Here is a 25,119-nt window from a genome sequence, read left to right as displayed (position 1 = left end):
ATAAGCATACATGGTAGCTACGCCACTGTAAAATATACCAATAAAAAAGCGCGCGCTTGCGTTTTTAGATTAAAAATACATTATTGTACATGTACCACTGATAGAGTGGTAGTAAACCTTATATATCGATGGTTATATCAGATTGTGTTGACAACTCTACGTCTGTATTAATGAATAAAAACGGGATATGTTGCATCAGGAGGGTTGGGGGTTGACCAATATATACTTTTTAGAATTTTAAAATACGAATCCTTATGAATGGTAAACATGTATGTACGATGCGGGGTTGCCATTTAGTACGATAGACAATGCAAGAAATGGAAATATATCCAGTTGCATTAATAAACTGCATACGAAACAAACAGTCAAAATCTGTAAAGTTTGTAGTTTTCCCAGTCAAAAATAAAAATAAATTAGGTCACATATGTACATGTGTACATGCTTATATAGTCAATTTCTATTTAGATTTTCATACCTGCCCATTCCTTGAAATATCCAGGCAGTAGTTTTTGGATTTCAATCTTAGAAATAAGGTAAAGAAAAACAAAGTAGAAACAAATTGAACATAGTATAGCCAAAAAAAATAAGAGTACTATTCAACATACAAAGCCGATTTAATTAATGGATGAAGTGTTATTACTCGCGCGTAGGCAGGATATCATTCTCATGATAGAGAAAAAAAACCCGCAATTTTCAAATTCATAATTAATCTTCTGTAACGGAAATTTTTCATGATTTACCTTCCCCCTTCATGTGTTGTAAGAAGGAAGTGTTTAAGCAAAGCAAATATTTTCTACTGTATATAATGCTTATTAGAGATAAGATAAAGTCATACTTGAATAGGTTACCCTGATCGTATCGGTATACATTGTACTTGTATTTTCCAGCGATGTACGCTTTTCCGTTGACTATCGGAATTGTGGTGTCCCTGGCCACAAAGGTTGCCGCTAACTGCTGTGTTCCATCTCAGTTCCAAGCCTCTATTGATACTTTAGAATCTCTATCTAGTGTTCGAGACAAAAGATTCATAAGACTGGTGAGTAACACTGTGTTAAAAATATAGCCACAAATTATTATCTTAAATCAAACTAAAATTCTATAAATATGATATTATCTTATTTGTTTCTCTTAATATTGTTGATCATTGGTTTTGAAATCAGACTAATTGTTAATAATGTGCATTTGCACCTGTGATGAATAATAAACTTCATTTTTCGTTTTCAAATATAAGTGTCAACACCATTCGAAGTAGATAATATGTAACATGTACAGGAATTTAAACGTAATTTAAACATAATATATTTGTGGTATTTCTTTTTTCCTATTTTTGATTTTCTTTTTAAGAACGTTTTTGTGCGTCAGTGTTTTTCATTCCTTTTTCTATAGTTGGTTTATAATGTTGATACGGGACGTTGCATGTGATTTTTTTTTTTTTGAAGTTTTAAAATATCATTTACCTATACCATGTTTTGGATTATTTATTCACTTTTGTGATTTTGTGTTTTCCTTTGCATGTAGACGGTTTCATACGATGCAAAATTTAGGAAAACAGCAGTGCATGCTATTGCCGAAACTGAGGAGGATCAGTATGACCAGATAAACGACTTTGAAGCAGTAAGTATTAAGGCAAATTTTAGTCGCAGATGCTTAAAAGTTTTATAAAATACTTTTTGTTTAGGTATTTTTAGCCAAAATTTTCAAATAAATTTTTGTCATATTTTTCAGCAACTACTATTATAGGATGCTACAATTTTCAACACACTCCTTTTGTATGCATATGCATGCTATATAGTATAACTTATTTTTTTATAAACTCGATGTCAATTTGCTTTTCTGGTATAATTTTATTCATCAGAGCGGAGAATCAACATGGCTCAGATATTTGGTGTTTTCATTTTTACAGCAAAGAACCTACTCGTGGTCAAGAGGAATCTGTCATGTACAACCTCTAGGTCCTTTCACACCAGCATGTATACCAGGTATACTAGTAAACACAGTAATTTAAATCATAGGTCTCAGACAACATATTTTATGTAGTACGCTTACCAATAAAGAAACATAAATAAAAGCAAGTTATGTTTAACTGTATATTTGACATATTTAAAACTACAACAACGCGTTTTACTGGGTTTTTTTTCAATCAACAGAACATTAAATGAACAATAAATTGTAACATTATACAGTCCTGTTGATTTTGTGGATGTTGGGTTTAAGCCAATTATCTTTCACCCTTGTTATCAAGATACGAAATGCATAATACCCTCGGTATATTAATTAGAATTGGTACGCAGAGCTACAGAAAAAGGTCACCAAATAAGATAAAGTCGTTGTCTTGAAACCTTTAGATAAACATACATACATTATGCCCAGTTAGTTTTCTAACAATTCTATTATCTGCAAAAGTAAGCGAACAATAATAATATGCTTCCAAAAGAAAGAGTTTATCAAATAGGAAGTTTTTTTAAGAATCACATTTGATAAAAGAACCTCGTTGGCGATTGGATAAAGTCGAACGAATGAAAAGGTTTTCATGCTAAGTGTTTAGAAGGTACTTCCTTGCATAGCTTTTAGTCACTTAAAAGTATACTGATTTCAACTTTGAAGGAGGCATACCAACAAAAGCAGCTTAATTTAATTACATTAAGTATCATCTAGAACAAAACGACTTAATAAAAAACGTATACGTGTCAATTACTAACAAGAATATACTATAAAACTACAGCTGACGCTAAGCTCGTACGAAAATCCTTTCTTGGAGTGTCCCCAAACACGTGGAATCTAAAGACCTATTTGCTCCAATCATCATCAGATCTTCAATATTTTGGCACCATTGGAGATAACTGTATCCCCGTTGAACTGCTGAAAACGTCCACTAAAATTCCACAACCAGGTAACCCTTTTTGTTTGTCTTATATACTGAGTATCTGTGGAACACGTACTATACGAGGGCATCGAGTAAATAGTTCTAAAATATATTATGATATATATTTTATTTCCATAAAGATGGTCAGTATATGTGGATGTTCTATAACGTAACCATGGGAATCAAGGATCGATCCGTCTTTACTCCACCGAAGTTCTGTTCTCAAAAGGTAATTTTTTTTTATTTCGTAAAGGTATGTGATTTTTTTTGTCGTGACTCAGTTGAAATGTATACATTTATGTAACATGATTTAAGAAATGTTCATGGTTTTGACAGGGCAACGTCAAAAGGAATGCGGGAAGTAGGAGTTTGTTTCAACAACCTTTTCATATTTTCGGCCAATAGTTATAAGACATTTGTTGAATGAATGGATCTTCTGCGTGTAGCAATGTATATACAAATACATGTATATTGAGCATTCTAAAAAATATTCCTTTCCTCAAACCATGTTTGCTTTATCAATAAAGGTTTGGCATGAACTAATTTAGTAACTATGTACACATTATCTGTATGTTTATCTTGCAAGAGAGACAAATGAAATATGATAATGCTGATAAGGAAAATATCGCGTTCATAAAATGGTATGAAAGGTTCTATAATTGACAATGATGACACAACACATGAATGATTCAACAGTTAGCTAAACAGTATATTATTTCATTTGAAAGTAATGTGCCAAAATACTGTATTGTTCTTTAAACGAATGACAGTGTGTTATTAGTTACTTATGCATTTAACTAAAGTAAGAATTTTAAGAATTCATTAGTTGTTTTTACTTTTTACCTCGCAATATTAATTTAATTTAAACTATGCACCGTATGTGATGATATGCTATTACAAAATGTACTTGTATCACATCTATATTCTCTTTTCGTTTAAAGTGTAAAAAAACGTTTGTATACAGTTCAAATGAGACTATGGGACGTTTCCAGAAGCTTAAAACGGGAGTATTATCCCTTGTTTAGATATTTTCTTCAATCTATTTAGCTTTAACAAATTTTGGCAATGAACATAAGCAGCTGAAGGCAATTTGCAACAAGTAACGGATAAAAAAAACTGTAACTCATAATTTAACAAATTCAATTTGTAAAAACCTATCTAATTAGTTTTTGTTAATAAATTATTTGATTTATAAACAAAATATCTCGCTGTTGTTTCAGTATTTCAAAAACAATTCACAATTTTCAAATGTTATTTCTAAGTTTTGCAATATTTTTAAGCCTTTATCAGAATAAGGGGTGAAAAAAAACGTCAACAAATTAAAAAAGTTCATACACTTGCACCAAGATCAATAAATAAAGACACTTAATGTTATACATGTATATAATTTAACAAAAAATTGCTTTTTCATTTTTTTCTCTCAATATTGCGCTTTGCAATTGTCCTTGACACATATAGGTAAATGCTTAAGAGGGCCGACTATGGGATAACTGAAATAGGAATTAAATTTTTAACCATGAGTAACATACCAACACTAACGTTTTGCAAAGTTTTATGAAAATAAACGATATTGCTCTATAACGACGCCGGGTCAAATTCGTCTGCCCTAGACTTTTTAGGTCACCTGAGTAAACTCAGGTGACCTGTTGCTATCCGTTTTCATCCGTCGTTGTGCGTTAACAATTTACATTTTTAACCTCTTTTTAAGACTACAAACAGTGTTTGGACCTAAGCACAAATCAATTATACCGCTGACAACATTTAGTTCTTGAAAATAATCGATTCGATGCTATGTATTCTGAAGCATTATTTTTCAAGAAAACTTATTTATTAATACCATGAAAATAGTAAGATTTTAAATTGTACAAACAGTTTAGATATTTTTTAAAGTCGTATGTATTCCTACGCTAGAGTTCAATGTAGTCTCGTTCAACCAGACGCTTGGGTGGCTCCGTTAATATCCGACAAAGCAGAGTCTCTCTTGCTTGTCGGAGATAAACGGAGACAGCCGAGCGTTTGGTTGAACAAGACAAGAGTTCAATCTTGCCTAGATCCATACAATTTCTTAGAAATATTTCGATTACTGATACTACTAGCCATGCAAAATCACATATCGTTGATTTTAAATAAATGATAATAAATAAAATCAACTCCCGTCAGTACTTCAGTACTTTGATGGATGTGAGGCATCTCTATGGTAAGAGGAATCCAAATTGTGAAATTCATGGCTCTACCACCCCCGGGGCGCCACATGTGGGGCCAGATATGCAAAAAAAGCCAAATTTTCAAAAATCTTCTTCTCTACTCTCACACATGTGAGAAAAAAACTGGTTGCATAGTTATCATGTCCATGAAGCCCTCTACCAAAATTGTGAAATTCATGGCCCCTGAGTCAGGGGTTTTGGCTTTAGGGTGGAGCCAATATGGCCATATAGTAAAAATGTATTAGATTTTAGAAAATCTTCTTCTCTACTCTCATATATATTTGTTAAAAACTAAATGCATGATTATGATTTCCATGAAGCCCTCTACCAAAAATGTGAAATTCATGACCCCTGTTTCAGGGGTTCGAGCTCTAGGGTGGGGCAAATATGGCCATATAGTTAAAATGTATTAAATCTTAGAACATCTTTTTCTCTACTCCCATATATATTTGTTAAAAACTAAATGCATGATTATGATGTCCACGAGGCCTACTACCAAAATTGTGAAATTCATGACCCCTGTGTCAGGGGTTCGGGCTCTAGGGTGGGGCCAATATGGCCATATAGTAAAAATGTATTAAATCTGAAAATAATTTCTTCTTTACTCCCACACATGTGGGCAAAGAACTGAATACATGGTTATGATGTCCACTAACTCCTCTACCACAATTATGAAATTCATGGCCCCTGGGTCAGGGGTTCAGGGCTGGGGGGGGGGGGGGGGCTATTTAGTGTTAATGCATATAATGTTTAAAAATTTTCTTCTCTATTCTCACCCATCTATATGAAAAACTGACTTTATAATTATGTTAACCAGGAAGTCTTCTACTAAAATTCTGAAATTCATGTCCCCTGGAGTATGGGTTTTGACTCTAGGGCAGAGCCAATTTGGATGTATAGGTGTTAATGCATATAATGTTTATAAATTATCTTCTTTACTTCCACACACCTGAAAGGAAAACTGAATTCATGATTTTGTAGACCAGATCTTTAAGTTTTTCACCAAAATTATAGGTTTCATAGCTCTTTTTGAATGATGATTTCAGGCAGGGAGGTGGTTGTTATTACAGATTTATAATTTTTCTACACCAGAATGAAAACTAATTAAATGCATATATGAGACTTCTCGACAAGTTTGTGTATGGGTTATATGCTACTCAGGTGACCGTTAAGGCCAATTGGCCTCTTGTTTAATGATTTTTTTATAATGAATTTCTACTGATATAATTACTCTTTTAACAATTTTTAAAAATCTGACATTTATCACATCATTTTTTTAGGGGAGGTCTCAAAGATTGTTAGTATTTAACATATGACCCTATGTGATTTTGCCTGAAATGTATCAATTTTGCTCATTTTCTCCGCCCTAAGGAATTTTTTCTTGTTCCACATAAGAAAGTTATTGCTCAAGGGCATCAAATGATCAAATAAAAAACTTTTAACTCCCGGTCTATTCAATGGGTTTTATTAAAAAAAATGTGGATGCCTAATTTCACAACTTTGTCAAATAATGGCTAGCTTTTTTTTATTTGACAAAGGCGGAAACGGTGATTTTATATAGTATTATTAAAACCTTCAGACATATCTACGTGTTAAATTTATATATAACATCACATATCAAGGGTCTAAAATATGAAATTCGTGGTAACTGTCTTAAAACACATGCATTAAGCAAGAGTTAGAGTGCGGGGGGTCAGAAAACGTGAGTGCTAGGCTTGCTGTATCTCATTCATGTTTTCGACCCAAGCCAAAATAAAGCTTATACCTCAATACATTTATGTTTATTCTACAATAATATATCAGTTGTATTCCTGAAACGAGCTATTTTTTTTTAAAAATTTTGCTGAATATCTGCAGTTTACATCATAACGCCATGGCGTCAACCAAGCGAAAAGATGAAGTCACAATGCAAATACTCAGTAAAACGCTGCGCAAAAGTGTGCGTACTCGAACTGTACTAGGCCTCGTTAAGTTTCAATTTGTAAACACTCGTACATTTACTATCGTAATATATATGTTTCAAATTTCCGCACCGCGAAGCAAATTATAAAAATACTGCAATAAACACTCTCCTCAACTTGTAATATGTGAACAGTGAAATCAGTTTCTAGCAAGAGACACCAAATCTTCTTACTTTTGTGGAAATATTAGTACCATTAAATCAAAATTTAAGAGTAAGAAAAAATCCTGGTTTTTTTTTGCAATGTTGGAAAGAAATGTAAAACTTGAAATCAAAAATCATGCACCAATATGAAGATATATGAATAATACTATTTTAATATTTTAATAGTAAATTCCAACGAACAACGTTTATTCACACAAATTTCACATGAAATGATAAATGTAAACATCTGGTATACACTTTTTTAACTTAGGATTTTCTTAAAATGTGATGTATAAAATGAATACGTTATAGTACATCATGTCTTTAATAACCAACCAAATCAGTTTAAAGGGGCTTAGACACGATTTGAAATCAGAATTTTATATTTAACTTTCTTATGTATACGATGTTTTACTTATGCAGTTTAAGTGATGAAATGAAGAATATTAGAAGTGAAATACGAATGCAAGAACTCATTGATTTGTAATCAAAGCTCGGGTCTCATATTTGTAAACAAATAATGTAAAGTAAGGAAGTAACTATTTAATGATTAAATGACGCATGGCAAGCAAGATTTTGCTAGATCACCTGATGCAAGGTGTTCATAAATAATGTAATCAACAAAGGAAAGCAAAATTGGATGGAAACTTATACCAATAAAACACATAATTTATGTAAACAATATCAAGATCGAGTTATGTTTACAAACCCCAGAATTTCAATCTCTGTATCTTGCTTAATTATTACTCGATATTTGACTTTTGAATTTTGTCAAGCATATAAATTGGAATGTGTGGTACTTGTTTCACTTTTCTTGCATTGTTGTAACGTATATATACGCGAAAATAAAAACATTTCCCTCGTCTTACCTTGGCTGAATTTGGTAAAAAAAAAAGTATTGGCAAGCAGAGAAGTATCGATCAATATTAGTAAAGAAAATAAATCTAAGCTGTGATGTTAAACCAAATATCTTTAAAAACGGATCAAGAGTAATCGAACATAAATACATGTTTTTATAATAAATTTTCTATTTTAAAATAAGAGGATTATTTTTAAAGATTTGAATATAAATAAATAAATATAATATTTTTTCATTCTAATCATATGGTTTTTGAAAATGAATATTTAGATAAGTTTAAAAGTGCGATCACGTTTACACGTAACATAACCTAGACCTAGAATCAGTTGCAGGTCCAAACACAGTGCTGTTTGCAGTCAGACACAATTGCTATGTCTTCAACAAAACAAAGTCTGGCGGATTTATCAGAAAACGATTTTCATTCTAGGTAAGATTTTTTTAAATTATAATAACATTCGTGTACCAACTATACTGAGCAGTCTTCTTTGTTTAATGGGGGAATTGTTTGTTTTATACCTTTACACTATGAAGTCATAAAATGCTTAACTTTTTGCTAAAGGGGATATTTTTAAAGTCTTAGTCAAATCAGTCAATGATTGTAATTAGTAAGCCTAGCCTAACACTAATTAAATCCTTTAAATGTTTTCAGTTTGAAATTAATTCTATATCAAAATATTAAGAAAAAGTGAGAGAAGCGTGATCTAGTTTATATTTTTGTCATACTTTGGTTGTTCCTATTTTTCTTGTTAGAAAGCAAGTTAAATTTGAATTGAAAAATAACTAAAGATATTTTTAATAATAAAATACGCACAATAAGATCAGTAAAAATTATTAAGTATTGGTTAAGACTTGCAGAGAATATTTTCAGTCGTTGTCCTATTTGTCCTTTATTTGGGGACCTTCAAAAATACATTCTGTTTTGAGGGACAATAGTACATGCATGCACTGCATACCCCTTGCACTACGCCATGCATAGAGATACGATATTTTGACCTAAATTTCCCGTAATATCTACCTGCTCCTGTTTACATTACTTAATCGTTAGAGGAAAGCATCGGTCAATTTGCACAAAAGATAAAAGATAATAACCCAAATTCAATTTAAGGTCAAGATCTAGTAAATGATTCCAGAGTGTCTTTTTGGTGCCAGAAACATTATGACTTCATAATTCATTTGATGAATCTATTCCCGTATTTTACGGCTTTAAAGGAATTAAGTAGAAAATAAAACAATATTTTGACATTCTATATTTAATCACGAGAAAAGTATTCACGGTACCTATATTTAGTTTGAAATCATTTTAAAAAGGAGGTCAAAAGCTTTTTTGATGCCGTTTTAGGAGAGACTGCAGGCATTATAGATATATTTCATTAGTCAAAAAAGGACAAAACTCCGAGATTTGATACTTTTATCCTTCATATTGCATAGAAAATGGTTGTTTAAAACATGATTATTCATTGTGTTTACCAAACATTTAAGCCCCGGTACACCCTATGAACAAAGATATTGTTATGAAGCATCATTAAAAGAATTTTTATCTTGAGTTTTATAAACCGGTAGGCACCCTTCATTTACTATTAAGATTTTGACCTTAAATGGGCATAATCACGATTTTGGTCAAAAGTTATTTTTCCGATTATAATGTTTACAATGCTTTGGTAAGGCATTTTCAATAGGCAACCAAAATTCGAGTGTCAATCAATGAGTTATTAGCGAGTTTCTTTACTGTGTAAACAAAGATTTTACGTTTTGAATGCTGAAGGGAAAACGTAAGGAACTGTTTATTTATGCTTAAAATAAATAAGAAGCGTGAAAAAGATTTTTTCCTGGTATATTGAACCTATGTAAACATAAATAGGGCACGAGCCATGTTAACCTAACAAAAAAGTATAAGCTCTGTATCTTGCTGATACCTCTACGTCTGACTCTCAGATTGCATTTGATCATTTGGAATGCATTCCTTAAACATTGTAAATAATAACAAGAGGCCCATGGGCCACATCGCTCACCTGAGGAACAATAGGTATGATAAAATCAGCTCAATGGAGTCATAATACAAACTATCTGGACAATATACAATAATTCATGTAAATCCTGTATAAATAAAATCCATTTTCCCCTGGATATTCTTATGTTTATAATCATTAGTCCCTTTTCTAACAGGATGATTTTATAATAGTCATATCATGTGTTGAGTATTGCAGTTCTCAAAAAGATCCCTAACAATAGTTTATATATGGGATATAAACGTACAGTAAACTCTCAACCTTCTCGTGAGGCCAAAGAATTGTCCTGGGGCCAAAGTCTTAACAATTATAAAGAATCATCTGGCTGATTAGTTTCTGAGAAGATTTTTAAAGATTTACCCTATAAATTCCTTTGTTAAACTTTGACCCCCCCCCCCATTGTGGCCCCACCCTACCCCTGGGGATCATTATTTTCACAACTTTGAATTTACACTACCTGAGGATGCTTTCACACAAGTTCCAGCTTTCCTGGCTGATTAGTTTCTGAGAAGAAGATTTTTAAAGATGACTCTGTTTATTCCTATGTAAAACATCGACCTCCCATTGTGGCCCAAACCTACCCCCAGGGGTCATGCTTTTCACAAATTTGAATCTACACTAACTGAGGATGTTTCCACACAAGTTTTAGCTTTCCTGGCTAATTAGTTTCTGAGAAGAAGATTTTTAAAGATTTACTGTATATAATCGTATGTTTAACTTCAATTCCCCATTGTGGCCCAAACCTACCCCCAGGGGTCATGATTTTCACAACTTTGAATCTTCACTACCTGAGGATGCTTCCACACAAGTTCCAGCTTTGCCTTCGAATTAGTTACTGAGAAGAAGATTTTTAAAGATTGACTGTGTATATTCCTATGTAAAACGTCGATCTCCCATTGTGGCCAAAACCTACCCCCGGGGATCATGATTTTCACAAATTTGAATCTTCACTACATAAGGATGCATCCACACAAGTGTCAGCTTTCCTGGCCAATTAGTTTCTGAGAAGAAGATTTTTAAAGATTTACTTTTTATATTCATGTTAAACTTCGACCCTCCATTGTGGCCCCACCCTATCCCCAGGGGTCATGATTTTCACATCTTTGAATCTACACTACCTGAGGATGCTTCCACACAAGTTTCAGCTTTCCTGGCCGATTAGTTTCTGAGAAGAGGATTTCTAAAGATTTACTCTATATATTCATTTGTTAAACTTCGACCCCCTATTGTGGCCCCATTCTCAGGTGAGCTAAAAAGGTTAAGTTTACAATTCAATAAGTTGGTTTCTGGAAGAACAGATTTTGAAAATTTTCGTAATAAATATTGACAATTTTTTTACTTTTTAAAGCGCTAAGCATAGCTCAGCCCTTTATTGTCGTTAGACTTCAACTCCCAGTGCATCGAATAACCGCCCCCTATGTATGCATCATTTAAACTGGTTAGGGAACCAGTTTCAGGGGTTTATGCACATAACTGCACGGGCTATTGTGAATCTAATTTATGGGTTATTGTGAAATTAATGTACGGGGCTTACATACATCATTGCAGGGACTGCCATGCAGTGGTGAGGAAATATAGTGCGTATACAGAGGCTGAAATGCTATATACATATATCTGTTATATACATACAGAAGCTGGGTTAGCGCTTTTCAGTACTATCAGTACTTTGATTTAATCTTTAGCTTTTAAGATCTGTGTACAAACATAGAATTGTTAGCTAATCTCTGTATCTTGCTTATAATTCGAAGCAAACACTCAAAAATTGGTTAGTAAATAGAAATTGTTAACAATTAAACACAAGAAACATGCACTACATGTATAACAAATAAAGAACACAATTTATTTTTTCGAAATGAATCATATATATACATGTATATACCTACATATTTCCGTAAGCGATATCAAACTCTATTTAAACTGAATAAACTAGAGAAAATGCCGAGCATCTCAACAAAAACCTATTGCATTAATCTACCATTACGCAAAAAATAATGCCGAATTACCGATAGAATGAATTGTATTTCAGTACTCCTACATCAGATTTTGCTTAATTTGCGCAGGTAAACAGTTAACGTACCTGTTTGATTTACCGAAGTCTCTGTTTGATTTGATTTTGTAAAAAGCACGAAATACAGACGACAGTTTCCAGTTTACAAAGCATAAATAATGAAAACGGAACGAAAATCAGAACAAGCTAACATCAACGTCATGTGTGAAAACTGTCAACGCATTGAAATATTTAGCCTCAATTTACTTCACAAAATCGGCACCAATATATTTTTCATGTTTCAAAAATTTCCCTTCATACGCGAACTGCTGCACAACAAGCAAATTCATCATAGTCAGATCGACCCTTTTTCGTATAATGTCATGGCTGCTTTAAACAAAGAACCTCGTTTTAGAAGTATGGAATACGAGTCTTGGTAAAATGGGTAAGCAAAACCGGGCCGTGGCAAAATAAAAGCCGGGGCAGATCGGCAATCGTCAATTCCAAATACGCATTATTTTGCAGCAATATTTACAGCAAATACAAATATACTGGTCCATCAAATATCCTGAAATTTTAATGAGATTGGCAGATTAATAACTGCTAATCTTTTGTTTTGCCCAGGCCAAGTCTTGTCTACCCATTTTACCGGATGCCGAATCCGAGGCTATTAAACTGATTGAAACACGCCTTTCCTTTATTATTATTTTCGTAATAACTCAGATTTGAAACAGAATTAGACCTTAATTTTTGCAATTTATATTTTCCTTCCCATAAAGATAATTTATGCTAAACTACGTTGAATTGGAATCAATAGTTCTTGAGAAGAAGATTTTTAAAAATGCACCCCCCTTTTTCTACAGTTTCAAGGTTTTCTCCGCTTTGAATACAGATCGGACTTTTATTTCTGCAATTTATATTCGCCCTCCCATAAGGATGCTTTGTGCCAAATTTGGTTGAAATTGGATAAGCGGTTTTAGAGAAGAAGTTCAAAATGTAAAAAGTTTACAGACGGACAGACAGAATAGCTCACTTGAGCTTTCAGCTCAGGTGAGCTAAAAACAGAAAAAAGAATTTGACCAAAATCGTCACCATGCCCCTGTAAGGTAAAATCCTGGTCATAGTACATATAATGTAAAACAAACCTAAACACATGCACTGCCTTCTCTGATGAATAAAAGTTTTAATAGATAAACAGTTATTTTTAAAACTAAATAACTACCAAGCAAGGCAGATTAGGTAACTATGTAGTTTGTAGTTGAGATTGAAAAGTTATGAAATAGTAAAGAAAAATATCGGGAATAAAGTAGTTTTACAAATTATGGTTTGCAAATTAAACCTTTTTTATTGTATTTTTTAAAGCAATAATAATCCTACGATCAATAGATAAAATCACGAATTTCTACAAAACGGCAAAATTATGCGCCTGTCATATACATGTGAGAAGTTTTTCTGGTAAATATATGCATACATGTAATATTCTAGTCGAAATAACATTACTATCATTTACTTTTCTTTCTACTGAGTATAAATATCCTTAACTACACGTTTCATTTGCATACTGCCATTCCTTCAAGCTGTTTTCGGTTTTAGTTTCAAAGGCAAGAGAGAGCAGACCAAATGGAACAAGATTTATTGCATTCTGGTTTTAGCTCTGGCTTCGATCTTAGCTGTTTCAATTGCCATAATCGTTGTAGTCGCTACAAACAATGAAGGCAATGACGACAAAACAGACCGGGAGACCAACAACGTGCAATTTCATAATGCCTTACCGGCTACAACAAGAGGTATGGGGTAGTTTGAATTCTGCTAGGTTGCACTTTTTGCCATTATAAGACCCACTTCGCTTAATTAACATAACTTGTTTTTTAACAGATGTATGTAACTCACCGGATTGTGTCCAGGCAGGTGAGATTTTAATATAGATATCGGTTAGTAATTGAAAGTGTTTTTTAAAAAATGAATATATTGAAAAAGCCAAACTAACATGATATTATGATTTCTAGATATACATATGTACCTGTAGCGGGAAATGCATGCAATATTATTTTGATTAGTGTTGATCTTGGTGCCCAGTTGATCTTAGAAACCTTATGTTCATTGATGTAAGATACATGACATCATTTATTGGAGAGTGCCATATAGTCGAAAAATCTACGTATGTCTCTAACTTAAGGAGGCCGACTTTAGTTTGCATTGCGCATGTTTTTGCGCATTCTAATATAATACAGTTGTTTTATACTTCTTATGAATTTTTTTCGATATCATTTATAAAATTGAACCCAATAAACAAAATACAGATTAAAATATTTAGATTCTTAAAGGAAATTTTTATATTTAACACGATTTTTACGTTGTGCGGTAGGGGAGCATTGCCATTGCGCTTTTATGACGTTATGATAAAATGAAGCATTGTAGGAGTACGTTATAAGAAATAACATAAAAGAAAAAGTAAAAATTGTACGCTGTTGAAATTTTATATACAGAATGATGCTATCCTCGAGGATATTTTCCTTATTTTTGGAATGAATCCATTATACCAATCATCATTCGTGATGATCCAAATATATAGCAAAATTTGGTGCATTTTAATATTTTGAGATGGCCCCCACTAAAAACCAGACGGTAGAATTTTGTGTTTTTTACTTATAAGGTAGGAAATGATATTACTTATCATATTAATATAACAATTTGAGAAAAAAAGCTATTGTAGTATTTTTTAAAACTGCTTTGATGTGCGGAAAATGACAGTTTCCTATATATTCCTATAGTAAATGTACCTCTATTTTGAGATGGTCCCTTAAAAGAACCAGACGGTCGATTTTCATGAACCTTCGCATATAAACTAGAGTTGGTTTAAATTACATATGGTTAAAAAATAAAGAGTTATGCTATTGTAGTTTTTCCGCAAAAAAACCCAAATCGGCCTCCTTAAACTCTTTCTTTTCGTGGAAGTTGTTATTAAAACCACTTTTTTTATTCATGAGGTAAGAATCTGTACGTAACGTTTAAATTGGCATGTTACGTTTACATAATAGGTTCCAAAATTAGTTAAAATTTTTCTTGGTTTCCAAAGGTTTTGTTTAGTTTCTGAAAATTTTAAAAAACCATCTTTTGTTCTTCATTTCAGCTTCCGGTTTACTCGACTCTATAGACCCCAAAGCAGACCCGTGTAACAATTTCTTTCAGTTTGCCTGTGGGATGTGGCGGAAGAAGCAAGTGATTCCAGAGGAAATGTCTATCACAAGTGTGTTCTACCACGTGGAAGACTCGGTCAATATCATTTTAAAATGTAAGTACAAGTTAAGTTTAAGTATTTACTTATGTATATCAATTATGTTTTTCAAAAATATATAAGAAGATATGACTTATCATAATTTTCTGTTTGAATATACACTATCTTTGTAAAGAAATGTAAATCAATGATTGAAAAAGCAATGATCCAATGATCAATTAAGTCAATGATAATTTACAGATATACTGGAGAAAGAGATAGAAGACGGTGACATCGAAGCTGTGAAGAAAGCCAAAAAACTATACAAGTCGTGTTTAAACTTAGGTACCTGTATGATTACCCACCCCACCCCAAAAAAGTTCAAAATTACTTTGATATTTATTTAATAGTGTTGTCTTGTGTTTGTACTTAGCTTAAATAATAATCAGGGTTTGATACATAGTGCACGAGCCAGAGGCTTGCACGAAACTAGATGAGTATTGAATATATAGTGACCAACAGACAGGAAGCATAACAATTACGCATATAGTACATGAAATGCACAATGCAACGTATTTGTTACATGTAATATGGTGTTGACGTTTGTATACTGATGAGCCTTCTTAAGTAGATGTGACGAATCCCAAAAATAATCATTTATCATAAAAAAAAGTGTTTTAATCTTTTATTTGAATTACTGATGTTGATTACTTATTTATTTAACAAGTTGCTGTACTATCACAAAATAATTTCGGCAAACGTTTCTGTTCTTTCCAAAAAATGAGTCATGATTTTCCTTTCCGATGAAACTAAAGTTGCTTAGATGACGATATCTCATTCATTTTTCTTTTACATTCTTAAACCTGATTGGTCCGATTTTTTAATCAATTTTTATGTAAAATATAAAAATATGCAATTGTAAAATGATATACAAATTTGTTTACGAGACAAACTTAACATAATAGGGAATCGCGTTTTTTATCCCTTTTTAAGATTCGCTCCGTACGTCGAGGCAGTAATATAAAAGGAATAAGGAATCATTCTTTGGTTATTATGAGATGATCAAATACGGTCACGTGTGATCAAATCCCAAAAAGCCCGAATGGTTTCCTTTTTATTACTATTTAACAATTCTATTAAAATGTTTGTTCAAAAGTTTTGAAAAAAGGTGTTTACACATAGTATGGAAAAAATTGCATTAATTTAAGAAAACAACATAACTAATAATAACCAATTATTATGTACACTCAAATCCAAATTCTTAAAGTATGCACTATCAAAATTATAAACTAAACTTGAACATGTTTTGAATTTTATTTTGAATTAGAAAGTTCATATCTCATTGCGAAGTGTAAAGGTGTATGGTTTTCAGTTATCCACCGGTTATTTTTTTTTGGGGGGGGGGGGGGCGTACCAGTAGATCGTAAAATCATATCTCATTTCGTACAAAGTCATTATCGGTTGTAGCTTTTTAAAATCTTTTAATGATATCATTTGCAATTAACTGTATACAGTTGAAGCATTTAAGTGAAAGAATGTTTGATAACAAAAAAAAATTACGAATTAAAAGATTCAATTTTAAAAGAATTTTTTAAAAATATTGTCATGATAAGAATGAAATGACTGCAATTTTCATTTATGTATTCATTATTACAGTGTAGACTTACGCATTTGATTTGTACTAGTGCAGTAAAAATATCACAACAGCTTGTTTGCACATTTACCACGGTGATATATGCATTATAATATTGCATATACATGTAATTAGATTTGATAACGAGATATTGATTTGTGAGTTAAACTTCAATGAATTTTAGTGATTTAAAAAAAAGAGATGTCAACCATTATTTATATGCATTTCGATGCATTCTCTTGAAGATGCCATAGAAAAAGATAACTTCACTTCCGCCAACAGAATGATTCAGGAGCTTGGGGGTTGGCCGGTGTTGAGACCGGACTGGAAAGAAGACACTTTTAATTTGATAGATCTTTTGAGCAAAACAAATTTGCACACCAATAACCCGCCTCTAATTTATATGTACGTGCATGATGATTCAACGAATCCCACGAGAATTACACTATATGTAAGAATATTTCTTTTTACTTTTACGCTGGTTTTACAATATCAATCATACCATAAAAGCATTTAACTGCTATTTCAGAACGCACCAAAATATACACATTTTTCATACATTATAAGTAAAGTATGTAATTTTATATTAGATTGACCAGCCTCAGCTTGGATTACCCGACAGGGAGTACTTCCTGAGGGGTAGGAATGACCGGAAGTTAGTGGCATATGAAAAATACGCCCAGGAAATAGCTATCATTTTTGGAGCTGACGCAATAGCAGCTTTTAACGATATTCAAGATATTGTCGATTTTGAAATTGAGATTGCTAACGTAAGAGCAAGTTTTATCCTTTTTGTGGGTTTTTTTCATTTACTTTGGCATATTATTTACCCTTGTTGATAGTTACATGTCTATTACAAAGAAAAAAGTGTTAGGTCAGAAGATTAACAGATACAATCGTGTAACATTGTGATTTTTGTTATCAATTGAAGTGGTCATTTATTGTAATTTTTGCAACTGCAAATCATTTCATTTTTTTTTTAATTTTACGGTGTTTATTCGTGGATTTACTTTTATTTCGTGCTGCAGGCTACCATGCGTGCTGACGAAAGACACGATGATGAAAAGTTGTACCACAAAATGACGATAGGAGAGCTCCAGAACAGATACCCAAATGTAATAAAGAACTCTAATGTAATAACACTTCAAATCGGAGTAAATTATAACTTTCATAAGAAGCATTTGCCGTTTCTGATAGATAAATGTGTTTTCTTTATTCGTAATTAGAGAATTTTTGTCATTTACTTATCAATCAATATGAATTCAAAAACATAAAAAAGTAAACTATGTTATGCTACCAAAAAATATATCATCTATCTATGTGGTTGAATTTATTGAACAATTAAGACACAAAATAGCAAATAATGACATTGAAGTCTGTTTGGGGTAATGCATGTGTTGTGATGTCAAATCTTCTACAGTTTCGATGGCTACCATATTTTGAAGCCACGCTAGGCGGTGTTGATCTCAACATCAGCGTAGATAGTTCGACAACTGTGATTAATAGAAACCCGGATTATATGGAAAGAATTGTTAACAAACTTAACACTAGAAGTAAAAGGTAAACAAACGTTGTTAAATGAAACACGACACATGCGTTGATTATATGATCGACAAGATCGACTAAATGAAGAACTTTGTTCAAACTTTTTTTAGAACTATACAGAACTACGTTATTTGGCTTACTCTGAAAATGATGAGTGATGCATTACCTTTAAGGGTGAGAGATGCATACGGCAGCTACAGAGAGGTAAGAAAATGTAGTTAACTTTTCTTATTTAAGATATCAATTTATGTATTTAACTAACATGATATAAGAGGGTATTATTTAACAATGCTATATTGCAAAACACGCCCCGCTATCGATTTCTCGAGGGTTAATAAAAGTCATGGTAAAAGAATCAAACATCCCATGCTGTAAAAAAAAACCATATGTGTTTTTCTGTAGACACTTATTGGTTCTGCAGTACAACCTCCTCGTTGGCAGACCTGTGTTGGTGTTGTAAACAGCCACATGGGGTCAGCGGTTGGGAAGCATTTCGCGCAGGAAGCTTTTGACAGCCAGGCTAAATACAAGGTATATACATGTAGTGATCTCACGAGAAAATAAATCTCACGCCTTCAATAAAATCGTGCAGACTCTGTTGTAAGTAGTTGCACGGCTGAATATATTCGGACCGACCACCTGGGAGCTACATTTTCTTACATGTTAGAAAGTTGGAATCTACGGTGCACACATTCTAGGAAAACGTTCTACTACCCTCTTAAAAAGTAACTTATATTTATCGTTGATGAACCTTATTTCCATCTGATGCATGCGCAATTCTATCATTGTGTCAATAAAATTGAAGGTTTGTTATAAAAATGCTTCAAGTGATGATGTGATGATGAGACTGTTGTGAACAATAAAGGTTGTAATTACATTATTCTCTTTCAATTTAGGAAGATTTTATTTTCACATATGGTTCGAATACATGTTATTCTTTTAATGAATTACGGTAATAATTGTTACATTCTTTTAGAAAACTCGGTTCTATGTTGCGGAGTGATTCATATACATGTAAGAATTGTATGGTTCCACGCCACTGTCGGTGCAACCGAACTCTCAAAATAACCTTAAACATTTACAAGAATAGTTTGGCGATTGCCTTTATGTATTTAAATTAATGATGTATCCGCCTCATTATTTATAACAGGCAGATGAAATGATAGAAAATTTGCGGTCAGCGATGAAAGATTTATTACAGAAGAATGAATGGATGGACACGGAAACCATTGTAAAAGCTATAGAGAAGGTACTCATTGACATGTCCACAAACTTGAAACGCCGCTTGGTCTAATAGTAATATTAGTAATAGTAATAGTATGTCACTATATTGCAGGCAGACAAAATGCAGTCGGGAATTGGGTACTCAGCAAAAATAAAAAATGACACGTTTCTGAACGAGAAATATAAGGATGTGAGTAGTGAATATAATAAAGAAGAATATCATTGAAGCGTAAACATGTTAATGTTAAATTCGTAAAACTGTTTAATCAAAATGAGTTTAAGTAATTCAACAATTTTGAATCAATGTACTACTATGAACACCGTTTTTGCATTTCATTTCAATAATTTACCTCTGTTAGACCAATATTCTTACCTTAAAATTCCAGCATGAATTTAACGAGACAAATTATTTTGACAACGTCCTTTTGTACTCAAAATTGGAAACAAAGGACAACCTTCAAGAGCTTCCAAAACCGGTTGACAGAAGCAAGTAGGTTAGCTTTTGTCAAAGACTTGCATGTAAAACAAAAAGCGATGTAAGTTCATGAAAAGAAAATTTGAACGCCATTTCTATAGCATATACAGCAACAAAGGTTGTTTTTGAATCTGCAGAAGGTGTGTCCCAATCAGACAGATCTAAGTTAGCAGTGCAAGTTCAAACCATCGACGTAAAGATGTTGGATCCTGCGTCCCAAAATCTTAAAGTTTTCTTTATCTTAAGACACACATAACTTGACCTTTGTACACGGAAAATGCAACTTACAGATAAATCGTTTTCTCTCTATCAATAATATTTTTCCGAATGAATCATGAAATAAAATAGAAATTTCATCGATTTAGAATAAATGACATGAAAATAATGATATAATTCACAATTTCATCACCTTGCAAATATTTGGACCTTTTTGCACAGATTAAAAGCTGTTTTTAGTCATTTACATTTTAACATTTTTAACATGCAATAAAATTATGTAAAAGTCATAAACTTTTACTAAAATGCCAACATGGCTGACATTTAACACTTAATTTACGGTTCCTTGATGTTTGAAAGCATGTTTCCTATGTATTGAGTCCAGAGACGTAAACGGATAGATACATGTAGATAGATAGATAAATAGCTAGATGGATAGGGCCAGAGCCATATTTTACTCACTGTCAAATCTTGTTTTTAGATTGGTGTCCTGCTTTAAAAATCTTGTAATATTTTATGATTTTTTGACAACAGATGGATGATGCCCCCAGCTACAGTTGACGCTTACTACAGCCCGACAAAGAATCAGATCAGTAAGCATGCCTCTTTTGTTATGTCATCGCTGTTCATTCCTGTTCTGATTAGCACAACATAAATTTATTGGCTAATTCTTCGTGCAAAAAAAAGATGAAGGTCATTGTTAAAGAAGACTGTAACATTGCTCTGTTTTCTTTTTACCCAGTGTTTCCAGCTGGAATATTACAACCGCCTTGCTATAAAAACGGTTATCCACAGTAAGTAATATAAAATGTCACTTATTTGAATGATAAGTGTAAGTTTTAGGCATTATACATTTACAAAAAGTTTTAACTTTTATGGTTATTGTGTTTTTTAAACAATGTAAATATTCTAAACTCGTGTTCGATAAATTCAGTTAAATATATGATTATTTATTTGCCTATATGATATGAATCCAACTAATTCAAAATTTTTAGAAGTGTTTCAGATATATTAAATTGATTTATAATTTTGTCGAACAGTTGGTATATGATATACTTTTCATCTATTTGTCTCATGTTATTTCACTCACTGGCAGAATTAAACGTCAGATGTGACTCAATATTTAGAATCCAATCAAAATCAGTGAAATATATGAATTTTCTTATCTTTTTTTTTACAAATCAGAAATATAGAGCGCAGTGTTGTACAATCCATTTTTTTCTGTCAGGTATCAGTCTTGAATGAATATACCTTAACTAAAAATGTTTTGTTCGTTCAAGCTTAGCTTGCCCCATTTTTTTTTCTGAAAAAAAAATTCCTAAAAAAAACAGTTCTCAACACTACTTTAACTTTATGATGTCATATTTCGAAGTTGAGGGCATTTAGATCAAAATGAAAGTTATATAATAGCTTCATATGTATACATGTACGAAGAAAGCTTCTTTGTACAATGAAAATATTATCATTAATTTAATTGACCATATTAGGCCCTCATCTTCAAATGTTCTTAACTTCTTTTGAAGATACCTCAATTATGGTGGAATGGGTTTCGTTATTGGTCATGAAATTACGCACGGTTTTGATGACCAAGGTATTTATTTTTAAAATTGATACCATGATTTTTCGTGAGAAATAGGACCTTACTGTGGAAATCCTTGAAGTTTTAAAGTCTTTGATTTCTTCTTAATAATAAACAAGGAATAATGAATTCAACTATATAAACTGATATTACAATTCATCATTACTTGGTATAATTAATTTGTATGAAATATTAAACATAATCATGAATAACTATATCCTGTAAAATTTAAGTCTGACCTCTTAGGTACCATACATGTAACATGTATTTAAATATTTTCAATTATTTTGGTTAGAATTTTCATGTTCATCGGGTATGACCAAAAAGTGCATATCTGAATTTGCAAAATGTTCTTGTTTTCCTACATCCATCTATCAAATTTAAAATTTCTTACACACTAATCAAAACAGAATTATCTTTCTGGAAAACATGCATACAGTTCGACATTGAACCTCATCATGTTTTTAAGTATACAATCTTGCGTATACAGGGCGGCAGTATGACGGAGCTGGAAACTTAAAGCAATGGTGGTCCAATGCGTCCATTATAAACTTTAAGAAGAGGGCGGAGTGTATGGTTTCTCAGTACAGCAATTATATAGTGAAGGAGGCAGGGGAAAAGGTATCAATTTATGTACGCGAAATTATCACGCATTTCCACGTTGGCCCTTTTGCACCCGACTGAGGATTTTAAAGATATTTTACCAGTCTAATGCATGATAGGCTACTGCCTAGAGAGCATAAATCAACCTGTGGAGTGTCACCTGTAAAACATTTATCTTTAAAATATTTGACCCTTAAAAATAAGCATTCCTTTGAGAAAAAATGCATCTTAGGACGTAGTTTATAGACACAATGTATTCGAATTACTTTAGTAAAGGTTATTTTTTTACAAGATTTTCATTCCAAAAAAGAGTCTCTCCCAAAGAAAATTTGATTTTACTTCCGGATTTAAATTTAATAATTTTTTCTCAATTTTTGTTCAAAGCCTTTTAAAATTTGAATTACCATAGAACAAATTCATTTCTGGGGGAAAATATTTCTATATTAGCAAAGTTTTTTTTTCATGAGATTTATTTTTTCCTATAAATTCCCACCAGAAAGGCGAAATAGATCATAGACAAAAATGTTTAAAATACAACAAGTAATGTTCTATCAAGGAAATTACGTCTAAAACGACTGTTAAAATGCTACATTGGCTCTATGATTTATGGTTCATTTCTGATAATTTAAACTTGTACCGCTATATTACCAAAAACAACCTTTCCATTAGAATTACTAGTATTCAAAACTTTGTGGTTTTTTATGACTTTGTTCTTTAATTACAAATGTCTTAAGTATTGTGATGATAAAAAGTTTCAACAGTTAATTAAATTTGTTATATTTCTGTTTCCCATCGCCATCAACAAACAGACTATTTAAGGATAAACAATTTTTTACAATTATCTTTGAATTCTCTGTACATGTATCAAAAACAATATTATTTTTTCTTGGAACAATTTTTTATATTTATTTTAATGTAATTTTAATTAATGCTTAATTTGCATTTATAATAGCTTATTATAAGTATTCAATATGTTTGATTCGTCAATACTGTTTCTAAAAAAATAGCTGAATGGCAAATTAACATTGGGCGAGAATATAGCCGACAACGGAGGGCTCAAAGAAAGCTGGCTGGTAAGTGATTACAATGCAATTTCCTCTTAGACAATCAAACTGAATATTTGTTGTACGATTTCAAAATAAAAGTATGCAATTAACGTCTTTGTCAATATCTATTATCATTCAAGGTATATATTTACAGTGTGCACCATTCTTTATTAAGTTCCAATATTGCATTTACAATACTACCATTTCATGAAAAGGCGTTTGTGCTGAAAATCTATGATTTAAATTTTGAATAATTTTAGGCATACGAAAGATGGTTACAGTCTTCAAGAAAGGGGAAACCTGAGCCATTCTTACCGGGTCTTGATTTTACCCCTAAACAGCTCTTCTTCTTAAGCGCAGCACATGTACGTATATTTTTCATCATTATTCCCCTTTTTACTTAAATGTTTTAATGAGTTGGCTGAATTATATATATATATATATATATATATATATATATATATATATATATATATATATATATATATATATATATATATCCGGATTCTGACGGATCCTGAATAGTGTTAATATTGACTTTCTGCGGAAAAATTCCATTCATAGTTTTACTTAATGTTTTTGACCATAAGTTTTTAGTTATTTATTTTTCCTGTAAAAAATACGCACGTGTCTCCAAATGAATGCCCGTTCAGTAAAAAGATGGTACGGTACATGTCCCTTTTCATAACTCATCTTCATTCAGCTTTAATTTAATATTAGCAAGATGACTATGTAATGCATAACCAATACAATTAACGATTAGCCAATTTTAGACTTTGCCATAATGGTAAACTATGTCGTTCGATTTTTTAAAATTTAAATTAAGTTTATTTCTCATATTCATACTTTTATAATCTATTTTGATTAGTAAGTTTTAATTTACCATTTCAAAACTTTGAATAAAATATCTGGGCTTTTGCACGAAAAGCTTGGAATCGATTGGCCTTTTAATTTGAAAATGACAGCAAGCACAATTGGTTTTTATTTGCTATTAGTGTTATATCCCATAGGGACCTTATTTTCTCCACCATTTGCGGTTGGTAAATTAGGCATATACATACCATTTTATTTTTTTGTAATTACCTGCAGGTATGGTGTGGTTTGGTACGACCTGAGGAGGCAGCACGTAGAATTCTTACAGATGGACACTCGAATTACGAAGCCAGGTAATAAGCACTTTATAATATTTAAAGGCAATAAAAAAAAGATTTGCAATTATTTTCCTTATCCTTAAAATATAATAATGATGATGCATATATTTGATTCAATTAAGTCACATCGTATATTATATTCTCGTAAAGAAATATGAATATTCGTCTGTGAAGTGTTTAGTATATATTAACTTAATCATTATCTCCACAGAGTAAATGGACCTCTACAAAACAATTTGGAGTTCAGTAAAGCGTTTAACTGCCCTGTAGGAAGTTACATGAATCCAAAAGACAAATGCATCATTTGGTGAAAAAAAAAAAGAAATTCCTATAAAGCATTATTATAAATCTACATTTTTAATATGTTATTTCTTATTGTCAGCCATACATGTACATACGTTTCTAGTTCA

At 32.0% G+C, this 25,119-nt stretch overlaps 1 pseudogene; it reads left to right on the top strand.

Moving 5' to 3' along the window:
- Nucleotides 1-755: 755 nt before the first annotated feature.
- Nucleotides 756-25,059, top strand: LOC128186993 (endothelin-converting enzyme homolog; annotated as a pseudogene).
- Nucleotides 25,060-25,119: the final 60 nt, after the last annotated feature.

This window comes from Crassostrea angulata, chromosome 6 (assembly GCF_025612915.1).
Source record: "Crassostrea angulata isolate pt1a10 chromosome 6, ASM2561291v2, whole genome shotgun sequence".
Taxonomy (NCBI): Eukaryota; Metazoa; Mollusca; class Bivalvia; order Ostreida; family Ostreidae; genus Magallana; species Magallana angulata.
This window is presented reverse-complemented; position numbering and strand designations above follow the sequence as displayed.